The 27,500-nt window shown below is 42.4% G+C and overlaps 1 long non-coding RNA gene across 1 annotated transcript; it reads right to left on the reverse strand.

Annotated features, from left to right (window-relative positions):
- LOC106506681 lies at window positions 22,582–27,190 on the reverse strand. The gene is made up of 3 exons (XR_001302136.2): window positions 26,852–27,190; window positions 24,467–24,992; window positions 22,582–24,020 (listed from the first exon to the last, which is right to left on the reverse strand). It is a non-coding gene; the product is annotated as an uncharacterized LOC106506681 (long non-coding RNA).

Raw genomic sequence — 27,500 nt, forward strand, 5'->3', positions numbered from 1 at the left:
AGAAAGTCAGCCTGATTCCTGGCTTACATGTGAATGCTGGAACTCAGGCTGGGCGGTTAAAAAACAAACCCTACTGCCAGAGCCTGGGCCTTGGCCTTTGGTGAAGACAGTGGGGGAATAGGGGAGGTTCTGAAATAGGCCCTGATGAGTGTTTCTATGTATATACATTTTTTTTTTTGGCTCGTTTCTTTGTCATTTGAGGGCTGCACCCTGGCATACAGGCTAGGGGTCTAATCGGAGCCGTAGCTGCCAGCAATGCCGGATCCAAGCTGCATCTGCAACCTACACCACAATTCACGGCAATGCCAGATCCTTAACGCCAGGGATTGAACCCACATCCTCATGGATATTAGTTGGGATCTTAACCCACTGAGCCACAATGGGAAACTCCCTATGCATATATGTGACGTCACTAAGCTTTCATATTCATTTAACAGTCATCAGGCTTCTAACAGTCCAGCAAGGAAGATAAGCATGTAAACAACTAATGACAAAAATATTTTGGGAAAAGCCTGTGACACCGTTTTATATGCTTATTGTGTGCACAGAGCACGGTGTGGTAGAGCCACTTTGGACTTTGAAGTTGAACAGATTTGTGTTTGCATCTCAGTGCCTCAGTCCTGTGTAACCTCAAGAAAGCGATTTACCTTCGGGTTTGTCATTTGCGAGATGGGGATAATAATACTCCTCTTTCAGGGAAGGAATAGGAGCTGCCTAGACAAAGAGTGGGGGTGAAATCATTCCCGGGAGAGGGAACAGCTTATTATGCAAAGCCATGGAGAAATCCGGTGTGACTGAAATTTTAACATTGGGCAGGTAGTTAATAGGTGGACTATTTGATTTTTTTTTTTTAAAGAAGTCAAGGAATTTTCTATACACTCTGAAACTTAGGTGCTGAGAAGAGCAAGATTCCATTGTTTCTAACTGTTCTAACAAGATTCCATTGTTTCTGACTTGTTTCCACTCACTCAGGCTTAAACCCGAGTCGTACTGCTAATTAACCTTTTTATTGGCTGCATACTATTCCATCAAGTTGATGGGGCCCAGGGGCAGTGGACCCCATCACTCTTTCTGTGTTCTCTCCAATTCTGCTTCTTCAAGGTCCGTGTACAAGAAGGGAATGTTATGAGAACACCTCTTTCTTCTCTTGGGAATATGGCAGTGCTCCCAGAGGCAGGCCTGAGCCTTGCTGAGTGTTCCTGAGTTGCCTTGATGGCAGCCCTTGTGTAGCATGGAGGCAATGACAGATGGTCACAGATCTGTGGCTCAAGGTGGGAGTCCAGAGGAGGACCAGGTTATCTGGGGAGCTCTTCCCAAGTTCAGGGGCTGGGGCCTTGAATCTCCAGTGGCTGGAGCAATGGGCCTTTGTGTTTATGAAAAGGCTCCCTGGATGACTCAGCCACACCCTTCCTCTCCTGGACTCTTCACTAGAGTCTCCCATCCACTGAGTCCACATGGAATGTTCTGCCCGCAAATCTCACACTATAGTTTCTGGGGATATTATCTTGAAGCAGCAAAGCTTGGGGTCCTTCTAAAGGTGTTTTATTTGTAATTCTGAACATAATCCACTCTCCCAAAGCTAACATTTCCCCCTCTGGGAATGAAAACACAAAATGAGACCCCAAATAAATGTTTTCTCCCTAAAAACTGCTCCATTTCCCTTGAATTCTTTCATCTTTTAAAGTTTTTAAAAAAGTTACTGCGCAACAGTGTTCTAATGACAATAACAAAAACCCCAAATAAAGCTGTTTTCATTTTTCATGTTTACTCCAGACCTTGTCCACATGCAGACATAATTTTTATAGTTTTACTCACAGTGCACATATAATTTTGTGTTCTGCTTTAACATTCTATTATTAACAAATGTTGAGTTTCTTTGTCATACTGCTAATTAACATTTTTATTGGCTGCATACTAGTCCATCAAGTTGATATAATTTTATTTGCTTAATCATTTCTCCATTATTGGATGCTCATGCTATTTACAGTTATTTTAAATTTTATGTAAACTAACACAGAAACAAACATATATAAACATCTTCACACAGGGTGCTTTTACCTTTTTTTTTTTTTTGGGTGTCTATTACTGAAGGATTATGTTCTTCGAATAAAATTCTCAAATTTTGCAAAACAATCCCAAAATGTTTCTGGGTAAAGTTTATGGCATGACCAGCAAGTTTACCAGGTACATCAGACCTTTGTCTCTGTCAGATCATTGATCCCGTTAAGAGTGTTCTTACTAAATGTGAAAGAGCTCGGAAAAAGATCAGAGAGGAACTGGGCACATGCTGGGCCAGACGTATAAACACGAATATCAAACTCAGAGAAATGCAGGATAGAGGCGTGATATCACATACTCCTGTCTAATGGAGGTGACAAATCTGAGTGTAGCTTTGGGAGAATCAAGGAATGCTCTGGGGGTTCCATCACTGAGAAGCAGCATGAATGCTTAGGTTTGAGTTCACAGCCACGCTACCTAGAGCATCAGGAACACAGCCCCCAGACACTGCCCAACTCTACAGAGTAACAGTCAAGCCTCATCTGATTGATACAATGCCAAGCAGGTCATGGAGGCAAAGCACCCTGGGAGGGCATCCCAGTCTTGAAAAGGGGCTGGTCAATCAATCCAGGCAGTTATAGGCTAGCAGCTGGGTGGTGCCCGTCCTATGGGCCTGGCAGGAGCAGCAGGTGAAAACTGCAGCCTTTGCTTGACCCACTCCACCCAGCTGAGCTGACCTCTTTGCACCTCTGTCTTGCAGTGCCCAGCGAAAAAAAAATGATTCCTTCCAAGCCTGGTTAGGTTAGGAAGGAGTTGCTAAATTTCTGCTGGCCTGTGATGACAGTAATTCTGGGCCTGTGAGATGCTGAGTACAAGTGGCTGGATGGTTCTGAGACTGGGATTTGTTTTATAGTTGTAGCTCACCTTGTGTATATCTTACTTTTGTTATCTTTCTCCCTGCATTGACTCTTTCCTCGCCACTATCCTGCTCAAATTTCTCTAACTCTAAAAGATTTAAAAAGATTTAAAAGCACTTCTCTGTTTCCTTGATTTTATCCTCAAAATGTGGATATTTATTTATTTATTTATTTTCTTCTTAGGGCTGCACCTGCAGCATATGGCGATTCCCAGGCTAGGGGTCAAATTGGAGCTGCAGCTGATGGCCTACATCACAGTCACAGCAACTTGGGATCCAGCCAAGTCTGTGACCTACACCACAGCTAACGCTGGATGCTTCACCCACTGAGCAGGGCCAGGAATCGAACCCACATCCTCATGGATAGTAGTTGGGTTCTTAACCCACTGAGCCATAAGGGGAACTCCATATTCTTTTCAATTTGTGTTCTGTGAGATGCTATGTAAAAATAAACAATTAAATGCCATTTGACAAAGAGATGGCTCATTAGATGGCGGGTGAAGTGGGCAAATTCTTTTTATTTCTTTTAGCAAAGATCTCAGACTCTCTTTTTCTTCAATCTCTTCTCTTCCAAGTCATAAACGTGCTTTTACATGCTGTTCCCTTTTTTACATGCTATTCCCTTTTTTCCCTCTCTGATCTGATAACAGCTTTCCACCAAGCAGAATACTGCTGTGTAGGTACCACGTTACAAGGACTAAGAACCTGTTATTTATTAACTCTCTGCTGCTTCCATGAGCAGTTATAGAATGGAATAGACATTTGTTTTCAAACTGTCTTATGAATCATTAGGACATACTTCCTTCTGATCTTTAAAATTTGAGAAAGTTAGTTGAACAAAAGATTTTAGTTTCTCCATGCCAATGCAAAAAATATTTTTTTTTCTTAAAGAATTCTCTGATCAGACATGGCCCCAAATTTTGTTTCAAAATCCCATTGGCTTTGTTAAGGTGGCAACCACCAGATGTCTTCACAGAAAGGTTACTATTTTTCTCCTTGTAATGAATAAACATCTTGATGGGGATGACAAGAGCCCCCATCTCATTTTGTGTTCTATCAAGTAAGATCAAAATCTTTCTTTTCCTCTTTTCCTTGTCTTCTGAATCTTTTCTCAGTCTGGTTGATGGATTGATAACCCAAGAGTAAGCAGAATATTCAGTTAATTTGGGGAGGTTTTGATAAGTCAGGACACAGGCCTCGATGATACATGAAAACTAGGGGCAAGGTCATCTGAAGACATTTTGGGAGCATCCTGGAAGGAATTTAGGAATGAGGGATGGTGGGCTTCAAGGTGCTTTCAGGGAGATAGAACTCAAAGCGTCTGGCCAAGACAAGAATTACCAGACCCTTATCATCGCCCCACCCATCTCATTGTAATGCCCCCTCCCCAACCTGAGCAACCAGCCTACTCCTCCTACCCTCTACTAGGAAAGGTATGTGGCCCACTGCTCGCCCTGCCTCTGTAGGGCCAATATACATAAGACCCCATCTTTCCCCCACCAATCAGCAGGTCAACCGGTGTATCCAAGACCCCCTCTCTCCCTGGGCTATAAAAGCGCTTGGTAGGCTCTCCCTGATTACCAGGAAGTCATCCCTCTGCGGCAGCAGCAGCATTTCTATTCTCAGTAAACTCTTCTTTCTTTTCACCCTGATCTGAGTCCGGAAATTCTTCTTCTGACCCACGTGGCACAGACCTCAACAACGGAGAACAACTTTATTTCTACAAGCGCTTCTTAACCTCTCTCAGCACCAGTTTCCTTGAGCCCACAATGGGGATGAGAATGTCCCTCGTAGGGAGGTGATAAGGATTAACATCAAAGGCTGCCTCGACGTTTCCTAGCACAGGGCTCAGCACAAAATCAGTCTCCTCACATGGCGATCCTCCCTATGATTTTAGGAAGGCATATACCCAGAACCTGGACTCTACCTACTTCTGCTGTGTGTGGGGTTTCCTTGCCTCCGTCCGCCTCTTGCCAGCTCCTGAGACCTAAAACGGGAACGACTCAGAGAGGAAATGGTTGCCTGTTTCCTGCAACATGCAGCCCTACTTCAAACTCGTTTTAAATTCAGTGGTGAAAAATGGGTCTGCATCCTACTGTGAATTTAAATACTTACAACCCAGGAATAAACGGATCGCATGGCTCATTTATCTCACAGCCATTAATTAATGGTGGTTAATTGCAGTTATGAGCTGTTGAATTTCAGGCTCTCACACCCATACATTTTCTTTAATGTATGCGGAAAACCGTGGAGGCAGGCAGTCCGTTAGGGACCGAAAGACTGTCCCAGAGCGGGAGGCTCACAACCCCCCCTGCTCCTTTTTCTTTTCAGGGCTGCCCAATACTTCACTGACTGCACAGGCTGTCCCAAGTTGCCACAATGCAAGGCTTCCTGGGACAGTCCCCTTAAACGGTTACTGTCTGCTACATTCCTGGGACAGGACTGCGCAGCTGAACTCTCTTTATATATCCTTGCCTGAGAAGTAAATTTGTAAGAAAGGTTAAAAAACTTTTAAGAAACCTGGCAGCGGTCCTGTTGTGGCTCAGTGGATTAAGAACCTGACATAGAGTCCGTGAGGATGCAGGTCCCATCCTGGGCCTCACTCAGTGCGTTAAGGATCTGGCGTGGCTGTGACCGTGGCTGTAGGTTGGCAGCTGCAGCTCCAATTCGGCCCCTAGCTGGGAACTTCCGTATGCCGCAGGTGTGGCCCTAAAAAAAAAAAAAAAAAAAAAAAAAAAAAAGCAAAAAACAAAACAAACAAACAAAAAAACAACTCTGGCAACTTGGAAAAAAAAAAGATTGTGATATTATGTACAATCAAGGCTTTGGTTAGAATTAAAATTATACTTTGGAATATTCCTGTTGTATTACCTGCTGAGATGGCTGCTGAGGGTGTGGAGGGAAGCTTGGAACAGATAAATCGGCATCATTTCTGAAGGGAGACGCCATATCTGAGAGCCTTTCAGGTAAAATTTCTGGAGCCACCTGTGGTCTCACAGCTCAAGTGCTATGCCTGGATTTAGGAATGGGATAGACAGAATTCTGAGATGGTCCCCAAGAGTCCTACCCCCTCAGTGGGTCACCCTGTATAGCACGATCCTCCTAAGTGTGGTGGGTCTGATCTAATCAGGTGCCATTATTTTACTACAGGGGCTAAAGCGCAGAAACAAAGTCAGAGAGAGCTGGAACTGCAGCAGATGCTCTCCTTGTTGATGTAACCCATGTCCCTGCCACCGCAGAGACATTGTCGATCCCTTGCACCACAAAGGGAACTCTTCATACATCGTTTTATTTACTGTGTTGGGCATGTGGTCAGTGCTCATCCAACAACTGTTGAGGGAATAAATCCAAACATATGTCACATAGCCAACAATTATAGGGGTCTTCCCCTGAGCTGAGCAAATTTCTCAGCGTCCTTAATGTTTTGGGCCATACTCACAGCATGTGGGAATAACCTGGGCCAGGGATTGAACTCATGCCACAGCAGTGACCTGAGCCAAAGCAGTATTAATGCCAGATCTTTAATCAGCTAAGCCAGCAGTGGAGAGGATAACTTTCCAAGTTAACTCATATAGTGATGTTTCATCTTAAGAAACAGGGTGTGCACAATTATCATACAGAATGGCGAATTAGAATGACTTTTGGAGAAGGCTGCTCTGCAGAGAGTTATGGGATGGTTAATAGAACACAATGACTCTAGGGTCAAGGTAAAGGGGCAGCCACCAAGTATAATATTCAATCTATGTAGTCAAAAGATGTCAAGGACAGATGACCAAGAGGCTGAGGGCAACCGCTTTGATTCAAAGGTATAATCGCTTGCCTTGTGTCTGGAAACGAACAGGTTTTAGCTACTGAACCCATTGACTGAAGCCAGGTCATCAGATGGACATTTCCTGCAACCTCATAGCAAGTGTCAATGGTGGAGATGCTCCTAGCACTTTCGCAAAGGGCTCTATGGGCATTTACTTGGGTTACTATCCAAGGGAAAGAGAGAATACGCTAGTATCTCAATAATACTTGGATGTACGGTGTGACTTGACATTAAGCCCAGAGACTCAACGATCCCTCTGCCTGTTTTTCCTGAGGCATATAGGAACCCTGTAACAAAGGAGGGCTGGCCCAAGTTCAGCTCATAGTGACCATGACCTTACCCAGGGCTCATTCCTGAGCCCCCTGAATGGATAACTGGAATAGGCATCCTTGTTCCACGCTAGAACCTCACGTTATTTCCTTAGCTTCTGGTGAAGAATAAGTGGAAACCTCTTAAACTTAATCCCATCTCCTGGCCAAGACAGTAAATAAAGGAACACACTGTATCTTACTTCAGCGCCAGCTTCTTTCCAGTGTCCTCCTGGGCTCAGAATCAACCAAAGGTCTTTTCAGGCTGTACCAGGTCCTGGAGTAGTGTACACAATGATTCTGCTACGTCCCTGGGCCATCTAGGTGTTCAGACTTTGTGCTGAATGAATCGCCTTTTCCAGTCTTTCCAGGAAGAGTATATGCAATGGTGCTGGGATTTCCTCTTAAGCAACACTTGCCATTAACTTCAAGAATGTTTATCCCAGGAGTTCCCGTCATGGTTCAGTGGTAACCAACCTGTCTGGTATCTGTAAAGATGCAGGTTTGATCTCTGGCCTCAATCAGTGGGTTAAGGATCCCGTGTTGTGAGCTGTGGTGTAGATAGCAGATACGGCTTGGATCCCATGTTGCTGAGGCTGTGGTGTAGGCTAGCAGCTGTAGCTCCTATTGGATCCCTTGCCTGGGAACCTCCATATGCCACAAGAATGGCCCTAGGAAAAAAATTTTTATCCTAGATGGGAGGGAGGAACTGGCCTGACCAAGACTCTGTTTTTCCAGGTAAGAAGCTGCATCAGAAACATAGAAATGATTTGGAAGGGCCAGACTCCGTCCACAAAGACTTGCAGATCTGCAGGCAGGAAATGGCTTTCTCTGTTATCTCACATTTTTCCTTGGATCTTCAAAAATTTTTTTTTTTCTTTTCACACATTATGACACAAAGCCACAAATGCGGTGACTTTGTTTTTCGTAAGTCATTCACCCGGTATTAGGGGATGTTTGTTTTCATTTTCAGTGTTGATATTTATTTTTAACCTCTGGGGAACAAAAATCCATTTGTGTGGTCTCAGATTTCTTCCCTGGAACATCCCCCATGGCCCTCGTTATTTTGTATTCCTTTATAATGTGGGACACGTGAAAGGCCTCTGATTTAGAGCTTAATATATTCTGGGTCCCGTACCGGGCATTTCACATATTCACTTGCATTTACTTCTCACAGCTTTGTGAGTCAGGAATTACAGCTACTTTACAGGGAAAGAAACCAATGTTCAGAAAAGGTAAGGGAGGATCTAGTGCTGCCATGAGCTGTGGTGTAGGTTGCAGATGGGGCTCGGATCTGGCGTTGCTGTGGCTGTGGTGTAGGCTGGCAGCTGCAGATCCGATTCCACCCCTAGCCTGGGACCCTCCATATGCCTTTTTGAGGTGCAGCCCCAAAAAGACAACAACAAAAAAAAAAAAAAAGAGGAAAGAAAAAAGTAAAAAAAACCAGCAAAGATAAGGGGTTTGCATAGGTTCACATAGCTGTAAATGATAGGACCAGAACTCAAACCCATATCTACCTCATTTCAGGCCTCATCCAGTGGCCACCACTCTTCTGGCTTATCCCATCTTCTTTTCTAGGTTGAAGATTCCAAGGACAGAGATTCTACATCTCAGAGATCACTCCCTCCACTTCTACTTTGCTACAAATAGAATCTCAAATGTTCAATAAAGGTTTGTTGAATGAATGCTTATATTAGGGAGCATGTGACTTGGACTTCAAGAAATAGTGGTTTCGGGGAGTTCCCTGGTGGCCTAGTGGGTAAAGATTTGGCGTTGTCACTGCAGGGGTGTGGTTTCAGTCCCTGGCTTAGTAATTTCTATATGCCTAGGAGTGGCCAAAAGAAAGAAAGAAAGAAGTAGTGGTTCTGCCCTCAGATCCTCTTCCACACCTCAGTGTCTCCTCAGTATCTCCCCCCAGGAAATGAGTGCACACAGGCAAAAATGTTCCCAGCTCCAGCTTTCAGCATAACAGTGTCAAACCGGAGCCACCCCAAATGCCCATCCTCAGTAGGATGGATTGTGGGCTATTCAGAGGATGTCTACCAATGAGAGAGAGAGAGAGGAGAGAGAGAGGGAGAGCTGTGCTCTATGCAATCACAGGGATGGGTCTCACGTGCATGTGTTGCCAACAGAAGCTGTTCGCGGAAGAGTATGTGATTCCTCTTATATGTAGTTCAGAAAGAGGAGGTTAGTTAGACTACCTGTAAACTTTGAGGTGGACAGGGACTGGGGAAGAGCAGAAGGAAGGCCTCCGGGGTGTTGGGGATGCTCAGACTCTGATCTGTGTGCACGTTACACAGGTGTGAAAATTTCTAAGACGTCATGAAGATGTTCACAGAAAATGTGTGTGCTCCATTACTATATATGCCACACTTCAAACACACTTATTCCTTTGAAATTTCCTCTATATTTAAGATGGCCTAGTTAAAAAACAAAACAACAATGACAAAAAACCAGAGAACGCTATTTTAACCCCAAACAATATAGAGTTTACCTGGGTTCGTTTCTTTCCTTCCTTCCTTCCTTCCTTCCTTCCTTCCTTCCTTCCTTCCTTCCTTCCTTCCTTCCTTTCTTTCTTTCTTTCTTTCTTTCTTTCTTTCTTTCTTTCTTTCTTTCTTTCTTTCTTTCTTTCTTTCTTTCTTTCTTTCTTTCTTCTCTCTCTCTCGCTCTCTCTTTCTCTCTTTCTTTCCTTTCTTTCTTTCCTTCCTTCCTTCCTTCGTTCCTTTCTGTACCCACAACATGTGGCTTTTCCCTGGCCAGGGATGGAACCCAAGCCATAGCAGCAACCTGAGCTGCTTCAGTGACAAAGCCAAATCCTTAACCTGCTACACCACAAGGGACCTCCTGGCTTTGTTCTTATAATTCGTGCATGGTGATGTTCCGATTGGGGTTAGTAGATGAAAACTATTACATTTAGACTGATAAATGACTAAATCTTACTGTATGGCACAGGGAACTATAACAAATCTCCAGAGATAAACCATAGTGGGAAAGAATTTTTTAAAAAAGACTGGATATAGTATAACTGAGTGACTTTGCTGTATAGCAGAAATTAGCACAACACGGTAAATCAACTATATTTTAATAAAAAAGAGCTGATTTAGCATCTAGTGAAACTGCATCAGAATGCTAAATACATCTGCTAGCTTTTGCTATTTCCTGAAATACTGGTGTGTGTGTGTGTGTGTGTGTGTGTGTGTGTGTGTGTGTACACTCTAGCTCTACCTGATATACCTCCTCTGAGTTCCTCTCAAAGTTTCTAAGAGGGCAGGGCATCTTTGCAGCTGGGCATGCCACAGATAATGGCCTAGTGCCTGAGTTCCTATGTGCCGGGGTAGATGCCAAAGTTCCAGCTGTAATTACTGCCCTGCATTCTGACCCTGCCCTCCCCCCCCACATCCCCCAGCTCTTCCTCCTCAACTCCGTGTGGGCTTCTCCCAGCTCAGACTGAGTGAGCACCCAGCTCCCACGTGAGAGGAGCATCTTGCTGTGTCGGAGTCTAATTGTTTCTAGATTGAGTATTTCCCTGGGACGACCGTCCCAGCCGGTGTTCCCTGAATTAACATGCTCACTGAAGGGTTGAAGATGGTGATTAGGCCCGACAGCATCCGTTTCGGTGGGACAGTTGCAGCGCCGCAGAGCTGCGCGGGACGGCGAGGAGATTTATTTGTGTGGAATGGAGACATATGGGCAGAATCATCCGCTCCCTTTCCTCTGTAATTAAAACATCTGGGAGCACCAAAGGGCTGGGAAATGAGAAGGAAACTGTGAGCATCTCTTCCTGCCGAGCTCTGAATAATCCAGCTGTGGGGTGGTGACTTCAGAGGGTGCAGGCCACCTGGCCTGGGCTGGTCCTGGAATTGCCACCAAACCAAAGGCCAGTTTGCTTGGCAAACATGACTTTGGGGCTTTTGTCTTTGGGACTTCATTTAGCTTTTGTCTGAGAGTGTGCATCATGAGTTTCTTTCTGAAGATGTGTTTGAGAGTGTTTTACCAAAAAAAAAAAAAAAAAATGGGCTAAATGATGGGACATGTAGGTCTTGGTTTGGGGGTTGGTATAGGTGTTTTGGGGTCATGTGATGAATTTTATCTGGGGCCATTGAAGGTGTTTTCCCCAATTTGAAAGGAGAAATCGGGCTTCCTTGGTTCCTCTGAACACAGTTCCCTTATCTAATGGCTAAACCTCAAATGGATCCATTAGCCTAGATTCAGGCCCCTTAGCAAACACATCAAGCTTGGAGGGACCAGTGTGTGAGGGTGCCCTCTGCTTTACATTGCAGGGACCTGGGTGTGATGATTTAGAAGAGATTCTTAGGAAGACTGGACGGACCAGAACTAGAGATGGGTTCTTTCTCTGGGATTCACTTATTTTTTTTCTCACCCACCTCCCCACCTACCAGCCTGCTCATGACTCCAGCCAGCCAGCCAGCCACTCAAGCAAGGAAGCTTTACAAAGCACCATCTACCCATTTATCTCTCAGGTCCTGCCCTTAGTGCTGGGGAAACAGGAGTAAGAGCCCTCAGATAGTTTGCCTGGTCTCCAATGAGACATAAAACGACTCCAGGAGGCACTTAATGAGGCGTTTGATAAGGACAACTCATGGAGCATTCCACGTCTTGTGAGCATGCATGTCACCCTCTGCCTCCTCCACCCTGATCCCTGAATTAAAGCGTGGTGCCCATCACCGGAGTCTCCGTTCCGGGGAGCCCAGCGCCATCAGCAGGAGAGCAAAGATGTCTGCATTTGTTGAGCTCCTCCCATGTGCTCAGGGCTTTACATGCTTGATTTCTTAGAATCTTCAGAGCTGCTCTTTGAGGCAGGTATTATTCTGTCCATTGTACAGGTCAGGCAACCAAGATGCTAAGTCAGAGGGTGGCCAGGTTGGCTTTTGGAACCTCAAGTTCTCAAATCAAATGCACAAGTTCATCTGTTTTGCGAGGCTACCTGCCTCACGGACTGTATTATTACCGCTGTGAAGTGAGCAGCCTTCTGGGGACCCCGTGGTGGTTTAAAGCCCCCTTGTGGCTTCTCCAGCCAAAGACACTGGCCCAGGCATCTATCACAGGCACTGCCTCAGTTCTTTTTCTCAGAATCCAATATCCTGGACTCCACTTAGCTTATGGCATCCTCTCTCCCTGCTGGGCAGGGTTCTTTCCCTGCCATCCAGACTCCACTGGGCTGTGAGCAAATTGAAGCCATGGGTTGTATCTTCCTTGCGTCCTGCCTGTTCATCACTACAGAGCACAGGACCTGGCATGCAATTTCCACGTCTGTAATGAAGCTAATATTGCAAGGGTGCTGCTCTATGGATTTTCCCCACCTGGGCTTCTTACTGTCATGTATTTATTCATCCCCTACATATTGTAGGACTATCTTGTTCAAGCATTTCTCTTCTGTCTTGGAGAACCAGACAATGAAAAAACAATTGCCATCGGAAGAAGGCCTCTGTCTTTATGGCGATGACAGCCCTGTGGGTGCTTGAAATAAGTTCTATTTGGAAAATGCCTTTGGGAAGCCAACTCTAGACAGCTGACATCCCCCTTACCCGGTCCTACGAAGCCCTGCCCAGTCTTCCCCCCACCTCCCCCCCCCACCGCAAATAATTGCTCCCCAACACAGCTAAGTTTCCAACATCCCTTAAGAGAGAAGTTACCTGTTCACCTAACAGAAGAGCATGTTTCTGGAATCCTGGGCAGAGTTTGAGAAAGCTCTGCTCACATGGATTGAAAAAATCCCAACAATCAACGTGGAGCCTAAATTTGTCCCCAAGATTCAATTAAGACCCATTCCATTTCTGATGAAAGACTCTGACACCCATCCAGGCATAAATATTTATGCTGGATAGGCTTTTTTTTTTCCGCTACAGCAAAACAATCTGCAGTGACAACATTAAGGCTATGAATACATTCCTGGTGAAGACTCCATTATCAGTACTAATAATAACTTAACAGTTTCAGCATGTGTCATGATGAGATGTATGCAAATGGGGGGCTCGTCTGTCAGAAACACTTGGAAGTGGACTGGCGGGTCTGTCACACGCCTTGGTTGCAGCCACTGAGACCTCATTTCACATACCACGGCACCGTGTACTCATTTGCCAGCATCATGCTCTGAGCTCGTGTATCACCCTTCGCTCAAAGATCACACATCAGCTTGGCAGACTCTGCCGGTGCCTCCATGAAGCCAAAACATCTGGATGAGAAGCGAAAAACCCAGTCTTTCAGCAAGTCAGCAAGCCAGACATCTTCCCCCATCTATTTGTCTAGTGCCTACTGTCTTAGACGGATGTTTCATCTACACACTGTCAAACATGCAGATGAAAGACGGATCCCTTTTCTTAATTCATCTAGAAACTTGGGTACTGGGAAAACACAATGCTTCTCATAACATCTGCGACATCTGTTATTAGTTTAAAGGTTTTGGTTTTCTTGTGGGCACTTTTTCTTGGAATCAGGCTAAGCTGGTGCCAGAAGGTTGGTGCTGTCTGGTTTCTATCCTGCTGTTTCTAATCTCTAGGCTTTCTAAAGGTACAGATAACTGAGGCTAATGCATTTTTTTTTCTAAATTATATTCCTCCAAAATATAAAGATGAAATCTAAATTGGGATCTATGGAGAAATGACATTGTGAGCGGGACTAGTTTACCACATTATCCAAAGTCCTATTACTTACCAATGGGAGGTAAGGATAAGTTGTAGGTCTGCAGTGAAAACAAGGGAAAGGGGACATTTATAGGTCAGAATTATCACAGAGTTCCTGCCCCAGATAAAATTCAGAGGAGAGGAGTTCCCGTCGTGGCGCAGTGGTTAACGAATCCGACTAGGAACCATGAGGTTGCGGGTTCGGTCCCTGCCCTTGCTCAGTGGGTTGACGATCCGGCGTTGCCGTGAGCTGTGGTGTAGGTTGCAGACGCGGCTCGGATCCCGCGTTGCTGTGGCTCTGGCGGAGGCCGGTGGCTACAGCTCCGATTGGACCCCTAGCCTGGGAACCTCCATATGCCGCGGGAGCGGCCCAAGAAATGGCAAAAAGACAAAAAAAAAAAAAAAAAAAAATTCAGAGGAGAAAGGATTGGAGGATGAACATACGCTAGCATTTCTTCCCACTGCAAACCAAGAGTCTGCTTAAGAAGGACCTGGAAAAGAAACCGGTAGAATGACTCTCTCAGTCAACAAGGAATGACTGGAAGGGAAGACCATGGATGTTTTGGGAGGCTCATCCGAGCCCCACTAGTCACTCTGGGAGTTCATGCCGAGCACTGGAAGCGTATTCTTGGCAAAGAGGCTGAACAAAGAAAATTGGCTCTACCCGTGCCACCTCCCAATTGTGTAACTGTGCCCATTCAAAGAGGGTGGGCCTTGTGCAATGAACTTTTGGCCCTTTCCAAATAAAGGAGGGGAACTGCCCAGCTTAATGGTGAGATGATGGAACTTGGGCCCCATTTCCCCTTGTACCATGCTACTGGATTTCTGAACTGGCAGTATTAAAAAAAATAAATAAATCGAAGCTGTTCTTTGTTTGAAAGAGCCAGATAGGAATCTACACCACCTGCTCAATCTACCTCAGCTCTTGGATCTAAGGGTGAGCAGAGAGAAAATTCTTCAAGCATAGGAGAATAGATAATGTCAAAAACAGGGGATCTATTTGAAGAATCAGAACAAACATCTCCATGTTAAATAGTACTCCAAAAAGAGAAAAATTCAGAAAAAAGTAGAATTTGCATCTTTCACAATATTTCAGAGGATATTATATCTAAAAAAAGTGTGAAGAAGCAGGAAACAATGGAATACAAGTAAGGAATCGGGACAGATAAAAGGTAAGACTGCTTAATTTAAAACTAAGGCTGAGTCACTAATGAGCCCATCTGACACTCAGAGTATTTTAGTAGATTTTTCTGTAATGGTGACAAGGTTCTATAGTGCGAGTCAGCATGCTTTTTTATGTAAAGGATCTGACAGTAAATATTTTAGTCTTTGAGGGTCACATATAGTCTGTTGCATATTCTTAATTTTTTTCTTATAGCCATACCTGGAGCATATGGAAATTCCCAGGCTAGGGGTCAAATTAGAACCATAGTTGCCAGCTTAAGACAAAGCCACAGTGACAATGATCCAAGCCACATCTGTAAACTATGCCACAGCTTGCAACAATGCCAGATCTCTAAACTGCTGAGTGAGGCCAGGGATCAACCCACACCCTCATGGAGACAACATTGGATCCTTAACCCTCTGAGCCACAGTGGGAACTTCAGGAGACTCTTAATGTTTTTAAACAAATCTTTAAGAAAAAAAAAAAATCAGCCAATGAGATGTACAGAAAAAGTCCATGGCTATCTCATCACATTCACTAGAATGTCTATAACTAAAAAGAAAGAAAGAAAAAGAAAGATAGCAAGTGTTGGTGGGCTGAGGAAAAATCAGAATTATCATACACTGTGGGTGGGAATGTAAAAAGGTGTGACCTCTGTGAAAAGGAGTTTGACCATTCCTCAAGAATTCAAATATAGAATTATCATATTACCTGGTAATTCCAGTCCTGGTTACATATCCCCGAAATTGAAAATAGGAGTTCAGACGAAAACCGATACATGAATGTTCAAAGCAGCACTATTCACAATAACCCAAAGGTGGAAACAAACCAAGTGTCCATCAACAAATGAACGGATAAACCAAAAGTGATATATCCACACGAGGGCAGATTATTCAGCCACGAAAAAGGAATGAAGTACTGATCATGCTACAACATGGATGAACCATAAAGCCATTAGGCCAAGTGAAGAAAGCCAGGCACAAAAGGCTGGCCTTCATTTATGTGAATAGCCACATTATAGAGACAAAGGAGGGTAGTGGTTTTCAGGGCTGGAGGAAGTGGGAAATGGAGAGTGACTTTTTTTTTTTTTTAGGTTATTAACAAATTCAGACATTTTGCATGAATACAGCCAAGTTTTAGACCACTTGGTTTAGCTGTCTTCCTTCCCATTTTCTGTCTTCCATTCTTTGTTTCTTTCACTATTTATTTCTCTCAAGTATTCTATCCTCTTCAATGCAATGCTTGGTGCTAACCTAGCGGATATTCTATACATAAATATATTATTTCTACCTTAGAGGTTGACTTCTTAATAAACACAGGTTCTTTAGTTCTGGAACTAGATGGGGGTGACAGTTGTACAACATTGAAAATATACTAAAAATCACTGAATTGCATACTTTGAAATGACTAAACGGCACATTTTATGTTGTATGTATTTTGCCACAATGAAAATAAATGAATAAAGAGGAAACCTAATTTTAATAGAAGCCATGGGCTGGAAATGACACACGGGCTGTAGTTTGCCAGTGCTATTCTGCAGCTGTGCTGCTATCCACTGGTAGCTCCTAGCCCCTTGTAGCTACTGAGTGCTTGGAAAGTGTTACAGGGCACCTAAATGATTTTCTCAGTTTTTAAAGTTTTATTGAAGTGCAGTTGATGTACATTGTTGTGATAATTTCTGCTATACAACAAGTGATTCAGTTATACATATACACACATCCCATTCTGAAAAAGAATCTTCTCTACCAGGTTATTTATATGAGAATTCTTCCTTTTTAAATGTGTGTTAACTTTCTGAGCATCTGTCTTTCTGCAAATGAATTTATTTTCCTCTTATCCGGGCACTTTTATTTTGCCTAAGCAAAACAAACAAACAAATAAATAAATAAATAAACCTCAGAATTTTCCTCAAAACTCTGTAAACCACTGTCTAAAGCATTTAGAGTTCCCCCAGAAGATCTGAGATCACCATGATGTTTGTTCATTTCTAAATAAACTGTTTATTTTCATGCAATGAAAAGTCCAATTTCTCTATATCCCCGCCGACACTTGCTATTTTTCTCTTCAAAACTATACTTTTAACTAGTTAATTATTTTAACGTTTTAAATGATTTTTATTTTTCCTATTACAGCTGGTTTACAAGGTTCTGTCAATTTTCTACTGCACAGCAAAGTGACCCAGTCACACATACATATATACATTCTTTTTCTCACATTATCCTCCATCATGCTCCATCATAAGTGACTAGATATAGTTCCCTATGCTATACAGCAGGATCTCATTGCTTATACATTCCAAAGGCAAGTTCGCATCTCTTAACCCTGAATTCCCAGTCCATCCTACTCCCTACTCCCTCCCTCACCCCCTTGGCAACCACAAGTCTGTTCTCCAAGTCCATGCATTTCTTCTCTGTGGGAAGGTTCATTTGTGCCGTATATTAGATTCCAGATATAAGTGATATCACATGGTATTCGTCTTTCTCTTTCTGACTTACTTCACTTAGTGAAATTAAGTTTAAATTTAAATAGCCACATGTAGCTAGTGCCTACTGAGTAGGTTACCATGACTGTAGAAAGCTGAATACCAAAAGGGAAGAAAAGCTCAAGAAATTCTTTTAGAACTCAGAGGTGATACATTTTTTGAAAAATATTAATGAGGTAAAAGAAGACAGATCCAAGGGAAATTCTAGGAAGATGGAAAAGAAAAACAGAGGAGACAAAAAATAAAGGAAGAAAAGAAAAAAAATTTTTAGGTCGAAAAATGGCTTTGTTATTTGGACACATCATGCTAGTATTATCAAAAAATAATAAAACAAGGAACTATATCTAGTCTCTTGGGATGGAACATGATGGAAGATAATATGAGAAAAAGAAATATGTATGTATGACTGGGTCACTATACTCTATAGCAGAAATTGACACCACATTGTAAATTAACTCTACTTTAATAAAAAAAAAAATGAAAAGACAGCAATACTGAGACATAGCCCAATGGAATTATTTTGAATTTGAAAGTGAAAATGAATTTTGCATGAAAGTAAACAGATTATTTAGAAAGGAATAAACATCAGGATGATCTTGGATCTTCTGGGAAACTCTAAATGCTTTAGACAATGGTTATAGAGTTTTGAGGAATATATTGAGATTTTAAAAGTTTTTACTCAGATAAAATAAGTATGCTTGGATAAGAGCAAAATAAATGCATTTTCAGAAAGATAGATGCTCAGAAAATCCACACACATTTAAAAGGAAAAATTCTCAGAGTTGTGGCTTAGTGGTTAATGAACCGACTAGTATCCATGAGGATGCAGATTTGATCCCTAGCCTTGCTCAGTTTGTTAAGAATCTGGTGTTGCCATGAGCTGTGGCGTAGGTCACAGACACAGCTCAGAATCCGTGCTGCTGTGGCTATGGTGTATGCCGGCTGGCAGCTGCAGCTCTGATTCAACCCCTAGCCTGGGAACTTCCATATGCCATGGGTGTGGCCCTAAAAAGACTAAAATAAAATAAAAAATTCTCATATAAATAATTGGTAGAGAAAATAGGAAAAAAAAAAAAACAAAAAAAAACACCAAAACCAAAACCAAAATCCCCCAAATCTCCAAAACCCTTGAATGGAAAATCATGGTATTAAAAATTGGGAGAAAGGAGTTCCCGTCGTGGCGCAGTGGTTAACGAATCCGACTAGGAACCATGAGGTTGCGGGTTCGGTCCCTGCCCTTGCTCAGTGGGTTAACGATCCGGCGTTGCCCTGAGCTGTGGTGTAGGTTGCAGACGCGGCTCGGATCCCGCGTTGCTGTGGCTCTGGCGGAGGCCAGTGGCTACAGCTCCGATTCGACCCCTAGCGTGGGAACCTCCATATGCCGTGGAAGCGGTCCAAGACATAGCAACAACAACAACAACAACAACAACAACAAAAAAGACAAAAGACAAAAAAAAAAAAAAAAAAAAAAAATTGGGAGAAAACAAATAAAACTGCAAAACGCAGAGTTGAGTATAAACAATTTTTCTTACTATGGTTATAGTATAATGTACATGAAAAATAAAGAAATACATAACATAAAAATATTTTATGCCAATAATCAATTACAGATTGATTATATCTATCAAACTCGACATGAATGAGAAGAAAAGAAAGTAAACTTGCCCAGATTGTCTCAAATTTATTCATGTTTGTACGTGGACTTATTAGGTCACATTTATCTGGTGCAACATTTTGTGATATGCTCAGGCCTCCTCTGCACACCAACTTTTTACACCAATCATAAATGGTGTTAGTGACTACCCTTAGCAAATACCATCAATGGTGGCAGTTTTCTCTTTGAATTTGGGGATATTTATTCTAGAAGCTCTCTATATTTTCCTTGTGAGTTTCTAGCTTCTAGTAAGAATTTCCTTACCCTAATAAACTGAAGCATTCTGATTTTATGAGATACTTCAGTAGCAATTATATGGTTTCAATCATTTCTCTTGTCCAACACTAATAGATCAGTTTAATTCTAAATGTATTTATGTTTTCATATATCTTTAGAGGAGAGTTAAAAGCACTGTAAGATATTAAATGAGCTTCACTTACCAATGGGTGGTCCCATTCAATTGATAAAGTAAGCCCAGGGGTCATATAAATATAGAGACCAAAACTTTGTCTAATTCAAAGACTGAAGGAAGGGACATTTTTAAGCCAATAATCAATTAGCAGATTTGTCATTGTGAAAGCTACACATCTGGCATGACCTTGAAACTTCTTGTATTATCTCATTCTCTAGCTTCCTCCCAAGAAACAGATACAAAGCACTCAAAGAATATGAGAGTAAATGTATCAGTTATTACAACAAAGGCAAGTGGTTTAAATCCTTTTATTAAAAGATAAATTGAGTTAAAGAATAATACAAATTTGTGCAGCTTACAAGAGTTATTATATCTGAATGTTTACTGACAAGTAGTAAAATTCAAAGTATTACAAAAGATAGTCCAGGAGTTCCTATCTTGGTGCAGTGGAAACGAATCTGACTGGGAACCATTAGGTTTCAGGTTCAATTCCTTGCCTTGCTCAGTGGGCTAAGGATCCTGCATTGCTGTGGCTGTGGCGTAGGCCGGCGGCTACAGCTCCAATTAGACTCCTAGCCTGGGAACCTCTATATGCTGTGGGTGAGGCCCTAAAAAAAAAAAAAAAGGCAAAAAAAAAAAAAATGATAGTCCAGGCATAGGCCAACAAACAGAAGGCAGAAGTACATAATTAATATCACCTAAAGTATAACATAAAACACAATACAGTGAATAGGATAAAGGGTAGTTTATGTTGATAAAAGGTATTACCCCCAATTATGCCATAATAGTTTTGATTCATTATATTTCATATATAGTATTTTCAAATTATATAAAGAAAATGTTTAAAAATAAACTAAGAAATTTTAAGTAACTCTATGGGCAATGAAACAAAACAGTTTCTTTCGCAGATCAGGAAGAAGATGTTTGCATTAAAATTTATTAGAATGAACATATAAACATTTAACATTAGTTCCCTTAACAATGAAAAAAGAAATTCCTTGCAATATCCTTAGAAATTTACTAAAATTTAACACAGTCTTAGCCATAAAGGAGTTCTCAATAAATTATAATGAGTAGAAATTAAACAGCTCATATTCTCTAACCAAGAATAGGTTTAAATAAAAACCACTTGGATGCTGTAGGAAAAGAAAAACCCTTCCTCAGTTAATCAAATGTCTTAAAAACTACCATTAACTCTTTAGAAAGTAATGGACTAAGTGCATATCAAATCTTACAGGCTATGGTCAAAACTATATTAGGCAACAAAATAATAGTGTTAGTATTCAGTAGTCAAGAATTAAGAGTTCCCTGGTTACCAAAGGGGATGGTGGGTAAGAGGGATGGGCTGGGTGTTGGGGATCACCATATGCACACTGAGGAATGTGGAATGATTGGCCAGTGGGGACCTGCTATATAGTACAGAGAACTCCATTCAGTATTCTGTGATCATCTGTGTGGGAAAAGAATTAATATGTGTATATGTATGACTAGGTCACTTTGTTGTATAGCAGAAATTATTACAGCCTTGTAAATTAGTTTTACTTCCATAAAACTTAAAAAAAAAAAAAGAATTGGGAATTCCCATTGTGGCTTAGAGGGTTAAGAACCTGACATAGTGTCCGTGAGGTTGCAGGTTCGATCCCTGGCCTTGCTCAGTGGGTTAAGCATCTGGCATGGCTGCAAGCTTTGGCATAGGTTGCATATGGGCCCAGATCCCCTGTTGCTGTGGCTGTGGCAGCTGCAGCTTTGATTTGACTCCTAGCCTGGGAACTTCCATGTGCTATAGGTGTGGCCATAAAAAGAAAAAAAAATGTTTAAAGGAACGTATTCAACTGGTTATTTAAAAATTAGCAAAATCAGGAAATCCCTCGTGACAAGCAGGTTAAGGATCCAGCGTTGTCACCCCTTCGGCTCAGGTCACTGCTGTGGTGCAGGCTCAATCCCTGGTCCAGGAACTTCTGTAGGTTGCCAGGTGGCCAAAAATAAAAAAATAAAATAAAGATGAGCAAAATCAGCATAAAAGTAGCTCAAGAAAAGAAATTTAAAAAAAGAGTTCCGGAGTTCCCGTCATGGCGCAGTGGTTAACGAATCCGACTAGGAACCATGAGGTTGCGGGTTCGGTCCCTGCCCTTGCTCAGTGGGTTGACGATCCGGCGTTGCCGTGAGCTGTGGTGTAGGTTGCAGACGCGGCTCGGATCCCGCGTTGCTGTGGCTCTGGCGTAGGCTGGTGGCTACAGCTCCGATTGGACCCCTAGCCTGGGAACCTCCATATGCTGCGGGAGCGGCCCAAGAAATAGCAACAACAACAACAACAGACAAAAAAGACAAAAGACAAAAAAAAAAAAAAAAAAAAGAGTTCCGAAAAAACAAATCCAAGACAACACAATTTTTTTTTTTTTTTTTTTTGCTTTTTTAGGGCTGCACCTGTGGTATATGGAGGTTCCCAGGCTAGGGGTCAAATTGGAGTTGTAGCTTCTGGCCTACACCACAGCCACAGCAATGTGGATCTGAGCCGCATCTGTGACCTATACCTCAGCTCACAGCAACACCTGGATCCTTCATCCACTGAGCAAAGCGAGGGATCGAACCTGCATCCTCATGGATTGAGTCAGGTTCGTTTCCACTGCACCACTATGAGAACTCCAAGAAACAATACAATTTTTAGATTGTGCACAAGCCTAATCAAGAAGAGTCAAACAAAAATATATAAAATCATGATTGGGGTTTATAGAATAAGGTAAATACATGAAGTTTTTTTTTTTTTTTGAGAGAGAATATTATACACATTTTTTTCTTAATAAATTTTAAAAAATCTTATAAAAATGGCAATTAGGGGAGGTGATATGAATGGTTATTATTGACTGAAGAATTACTAAACAGAATGGACACATCCAGTGGCAAGATAAAAACAAAAAAAAATATTTTCAAAGCATTTCTACCAAATAAAGCTCCTGGTCCAGCATGTATTATGGGTGAGGTCTTTCAAGCTCATTGCACAGTGTTGCATCGTTTTCTCTCCTGAAATGTGGATTTTTGGAGACATGACATTTGAGCTATCCACCCTGGGTGCCCACTGTTAGGCTTGGCATAGAATAGCCTCTCAGTAAATTCTTAATGCATGGAGACCTACCATGATAAACATTATTATTTTTTATATATCATTGTAAAGTTTTTTTTCCTTTTTTATTACTTAATGAATTTTATTACATTTATAGGTGTACAACAATCATCACAACCAAATTTTACAGCATTTCCATCCCAAACCCTCAGTGCATCCCCCCACCCGCTAACCTGTCTCATTTGGAAACCGTAAGTTTTTCAAAGTCTGTGAGTCAGTATCTGTTCTGCAAAGAAGTTCATTGTGTCCTTTTTTTAGATTCCACATGTCAGTGATAGCATTTGATGTTGGTGTCTCATTGACAAATGTTAATTCAAATAGGTTGTGGGACAGCTATGCCAATCTTTGCACCAAAGGTAATGTCTTTACACCTTCCTCCTTTCTTTGCTCATGCTGTACAGTACAACCTCCTGTGGGGAGGGTAAGCTCTGCTGTTCCTTCACGTCTGAGTTCAGACATCGCTTCCTTGAGAAAGCCCCCTTTCCCACATCTCCTCCACACAAGCCCAACCAGGGCTTCTCTTTCTACATCCTTGGAGCATCTTGCACATGTTTGTATTTGCTGTATCACGCAGATAACTATTTCTGCATCTATTTGTTTCCCCAACAATCTGATACATTTCTGGAGGACCATGATTGTGCTATATCAGTCTTTACATTCCCAACATCAAAGATGAAATCTGGAAATTTGGAAGGAATCAAAAATGTTGAACTCCACTACACTGATGGGCCCACTGTGTTATGATAACCATCCCCATTCTACTCTGTTTTGCAAAATTCTGTATATCCCAACACGCTGCATTTCTTATGGAAGAGTACTCATGCTCTTCATTTTTATTAACTGAAATATACATAACTAGTGATCAAAGATTTTGCTAGACATAAGGAAATCAGGAATTTTAATGGACTTGATATGGTTCCTGCCCATGCAAACTTGTAGCAGGTAAATGTACAAATGTTGCAATGTTTTTTGAAATATTGACCCTAAATATTTTGAAATATTTAGTGTTTCTGATTGATCCATGATTCCCTACTTATTAGCAGTTTAACTGTAAGTAAATTGCTTACCCTGCAGGCAGGGATGTTGGCTGAAGGGGTTTAGCCAGGAAGAACAAAGGATGTGGTACTTCTAAGGTATGATGATGAGGATCTCTTTGGGCATCAAGCCTGAGTCCATGCCCTGGCTGTCTATGTTTGGATGCTAAGATGTATTTTCAGTCTGTCCATACAATCCAAGAGAGGTTTTCCAGCCAAGGACAATGCCTGGATTTTTAGCTGGGGAGAAGATCTTATTTTCTTTCTCCTCCGTAAACGCTCCTGATTCACTGAGCTTCACGTATCCCCTTGTCTTGGAAAGGGCACGTCAAAACACAAGCTTAGACTCTGGAAGATGCTGCAAAATTCTAGGAGATGAGTTCTTTGCATATGAAGCAAATCTCCATGTCCCAGCCTCTCCGATCTGTCTCCTGTTCCCCCGTTCTCCTCAGTCCCAGAGATTTCTTGGGTAACTGACCTTCTAGAAGAAACACAATTCATTAAGGCATTTCTGGGGGACAGCCATTTTATTAGGCAATCATCATATGTGATTTTATTTACTCCTTGCAGTTAAATAGGGATTACAGTGTCCATTTTCAATGAGAGAAAACTGTGTTTCTCGGCGCTTAAATAATATGCCAGAAGTTGTATGAATATAGTAGGAGCAGAACTGGAATGCCAAGATAGATGGACATTTTTCTCATTTCACTAATACTTGAGATCCATGAAAATAGTTGGAAAGGGGAATATGAGAATAGGAACTTCTGTTTAGAAAGATGATTCTAGTGGAATGTGAAGGATGGACTGGGGGAAGCAAAGGTCATGGTTCTGGTGAAAGATGATGACCAACTGAATCAAGAGAGTGACAATAGGACCACAGAAGAGAGATACCTGAAGGAGGAGGACACAGATCCAGGCACCACCTACCTGGAGGAGGTAGTTGATTCTTCAGTCTCGGTCAGCAGATGCATTAGAAAAGTGATAACATTGGAATCATAGAAACCTTGGCAAAAACCCTCCCCTCTGCAACTTCCTTGTTGTGTAACTCTAGGCAGGTTCCTAAATTTCCTTATCCTCAATTTCCTCATCTGTGAAAATCAGGGTAATAGTAATTCTTGCTTAATAACGATCTGGTAAAGATTAAGTCAGATAATTAATAGATGCAAAATTTTTCCATGGATTCTTCGTAAATCATGATTACTTTACTAGTAGCAGTGGAAACTGAAGAGGAGTTAAGTTGATGACAACCCTGGGGAAGGTACTTGAAAGGATGCTTGACGCCTTCTTCTCTGAGTCAAGAATGATGGGAGATGCAGGGAGGGTGCGATAGAGAAAGGATGAATGTTGCATATTCTGCGTGGAGTGAGGCAATCAGTAGACATTCTGGGTACTCCTTTCTGACCATTGATTGAGATCCTCCAGACTCCCGTGTCTCACTTTTCTCTTCTTTTTCCTTTCAGAGAATTAATATTCAAGATTTTAGAAAGTTTCTCCTTCTGTGACCAAGACTGTTTCTCTCTGCCTCCCACCTCTATCTAGATTCCTCCTTGCTATGGCATCTTGTAGCCCACCCATCTGCTTTTCTTTGCCCAACATTTCTCTGACATTCAACTCAAACATGTTCAATAAGTGTCCACTGTGTTCTAGGCAGGAAGAAGGCAGACATACTCCTACACCCTTGGAGCTCATCATTCCTCCAAAAGGGGACATCATTCTCTCCTCCCTGGGCTCAATGTTGCTTGGTGGCTCTTTAAACAGCTGCAAGAGCCACTGACTCTGGAAGTGGAAGATCTTAGGAGAAAGGAGGAGAAATGAAATGCAGGAATTTCCATTCTTAGACTTATTGTTACTGCATACTGTGTACCAGGTCCCTGGCTAGGAAGCAGAGATACTGAGATGAGATGAAATAGTCATATGTCCTTCTCATGGGACGCTTACATTCTACTGGGAAAAACAGATGCAAAATTGGTAAACAGATTACTAAAGTAATTGAAAATTGTGAAGCATATGAAAGGCCAAGAGAGAAAATAAAAGGGATCCAGGCTGCAATCTGCTCTCCTTACACTGGGTGGTGATTGTCGGAGTTTGACCAAGTGCAAATACTTTTCAGATCCTCAGCCCAGAGAATAGTTGGTACATATTAGATCGACGACTTCTAGCACTTTTTTTCTTTTTATGGCCTCATCTGCAGCATATGGAAGTTCCCTGGCAAGGTGTCGAATCAGAGCTACAGCTGCAAGCCTACCCCACAGCCACCACAACACCAGATCCAAGCCACATCTGTGACCTATGCAGTAGCTTGTGGCCATGTCAGATCCTTAACCCACTGAGTGAAGCCTGGGATTGAACTTACATCCTCACGGAGACAACATCAAATCCTTAACCCACTGAGCCACCATGGGAACTCCAGATGACTTCTAGCATTTTTTTAAATATGAAAATTTTACCTTGGAATAATTTTAGATTTATAGCGAAGTAGCAAAGACAAAGGACAGAGAGTTCTTGCATGGATTTCCCTAATGTTCACACCTTATATAGCCAGGGTACTTCTGCCCACACTATGAAGTTTCCATTGGTACATTACTAATAATGAAACGCCCCATTTTATTGGGATTTCACCAGCCTTTTCACTGCTGTCCATCTTTTTGTTCCAAGATCCAATTTGGGAGACCACACTGCATTTAGTCTAGCATCCTTGGGATCCTCAAGTATCCACGCCTCCATGAATTTATTTAGCACACAGCTATAAAAGCAGGCATGGAGAGCAAAGTGTCTCTTGCAGAGGTAGTCCACCTACCCAAATGCACAGAGAAATCCTTGGGAAACTGGGCAGCCATTACTGCTCCAGCCATCATCCGCAAGCCAAGCCTTTCGTATTTCTCAATTCATCTCCCATGGGCATCTGGGACAGATCCTGCTTCCCCATAGAAGCCTCTCTCCAAATTAAATTCTTTAAGCAAAATGGGACCCGGAATGCAGCATTTATAAATTACCAATGAGGGCCTGTAAACATCAGATTGCTTTTTTTAAATTTAATTGCCCTTTTAAATTTTTAATCCGGAGACAGGTCTGGGGGGTGGGGGTGGGGGTGGGGGTGGGTGCACAAGCGAGAGGTGTACAGGCGGATTCCAGAACTGTTTCCCGTCTGTCAAATGGACAGCCCGCCCAGAAAGATTAACCCAGATTCCCCCACAAGAAATCTGTGTCAAATTGATGCTGAGTTGGGCTGGCATCTGAGGAGAATCTTGACATGACAAGATTAACCCTCTCGGTGCCCCGGGGCTCTGGGAGAAGAGACGTTCAAAGGCTTACCTGTGCGGAGCTCAGGGCTGAAGGTAAAACAGCGCTGAGTTCTCAGCGGCAGACGCGGGGCTCAGGGGAAGAGGTCGGGATGAGCGATGAGGAGGTGTTATTACTCAGGGGGGATTTCCCACCTGATTGCACTGGATTTGTCACTGCCGTTTTATCACCCTGCATGCTTGCTGTGAGTTTGCCAGAGAGGAAAGCTGCTGCGGACTGGCTACAGACGGTGGGGTCCACAGCCAGCTCCGACACCCACCTGCCACCAGATGAGTAATCCGATGTTCCAGATCCTCTGGTCCATGACAAGCCTTTCATTTAATGCTAACGAACCTCTTTCCTTCCTGGACTTCTGAGTCTTGATTCATGCCTCCTGGGAGCATTTTCACTCCAATGAGTGACCTCTCCTAATTCCTGCAGAACCACTCAAAACTTCCTCTAATTCTGAATTGTTAACTAACTCCTTCCTCTCCACTCCCCATGGCTTGGGTTCATCTTTTGGGGGTTTTCTCTAGCAGCAAAATTTATGATACCAACCACTTGCTACTAAACAGAGGCTTAGGAAGAGGGAGATCTGAGATGGAGACACACAGAAAAGGTGTCTTAAAGTCCAAGTACTCACTATTTTTTGGCTGTCAAACAAAAGTCCTCCCATTCCTTC

Source organism: Sus scrofa, chromosome 17, assembly GCF_000003025.6.
Source record: "Sus scrofa isolate TJ Tabasco breed Duroc chromosome 17, Sscrofa11.1, whole genome shotgun sequence".
NCBI lineage: Eukaryota > Metazoa > Chordata > Mammalia > Artiodactyla > Suidae > Sus > Sus scrofa.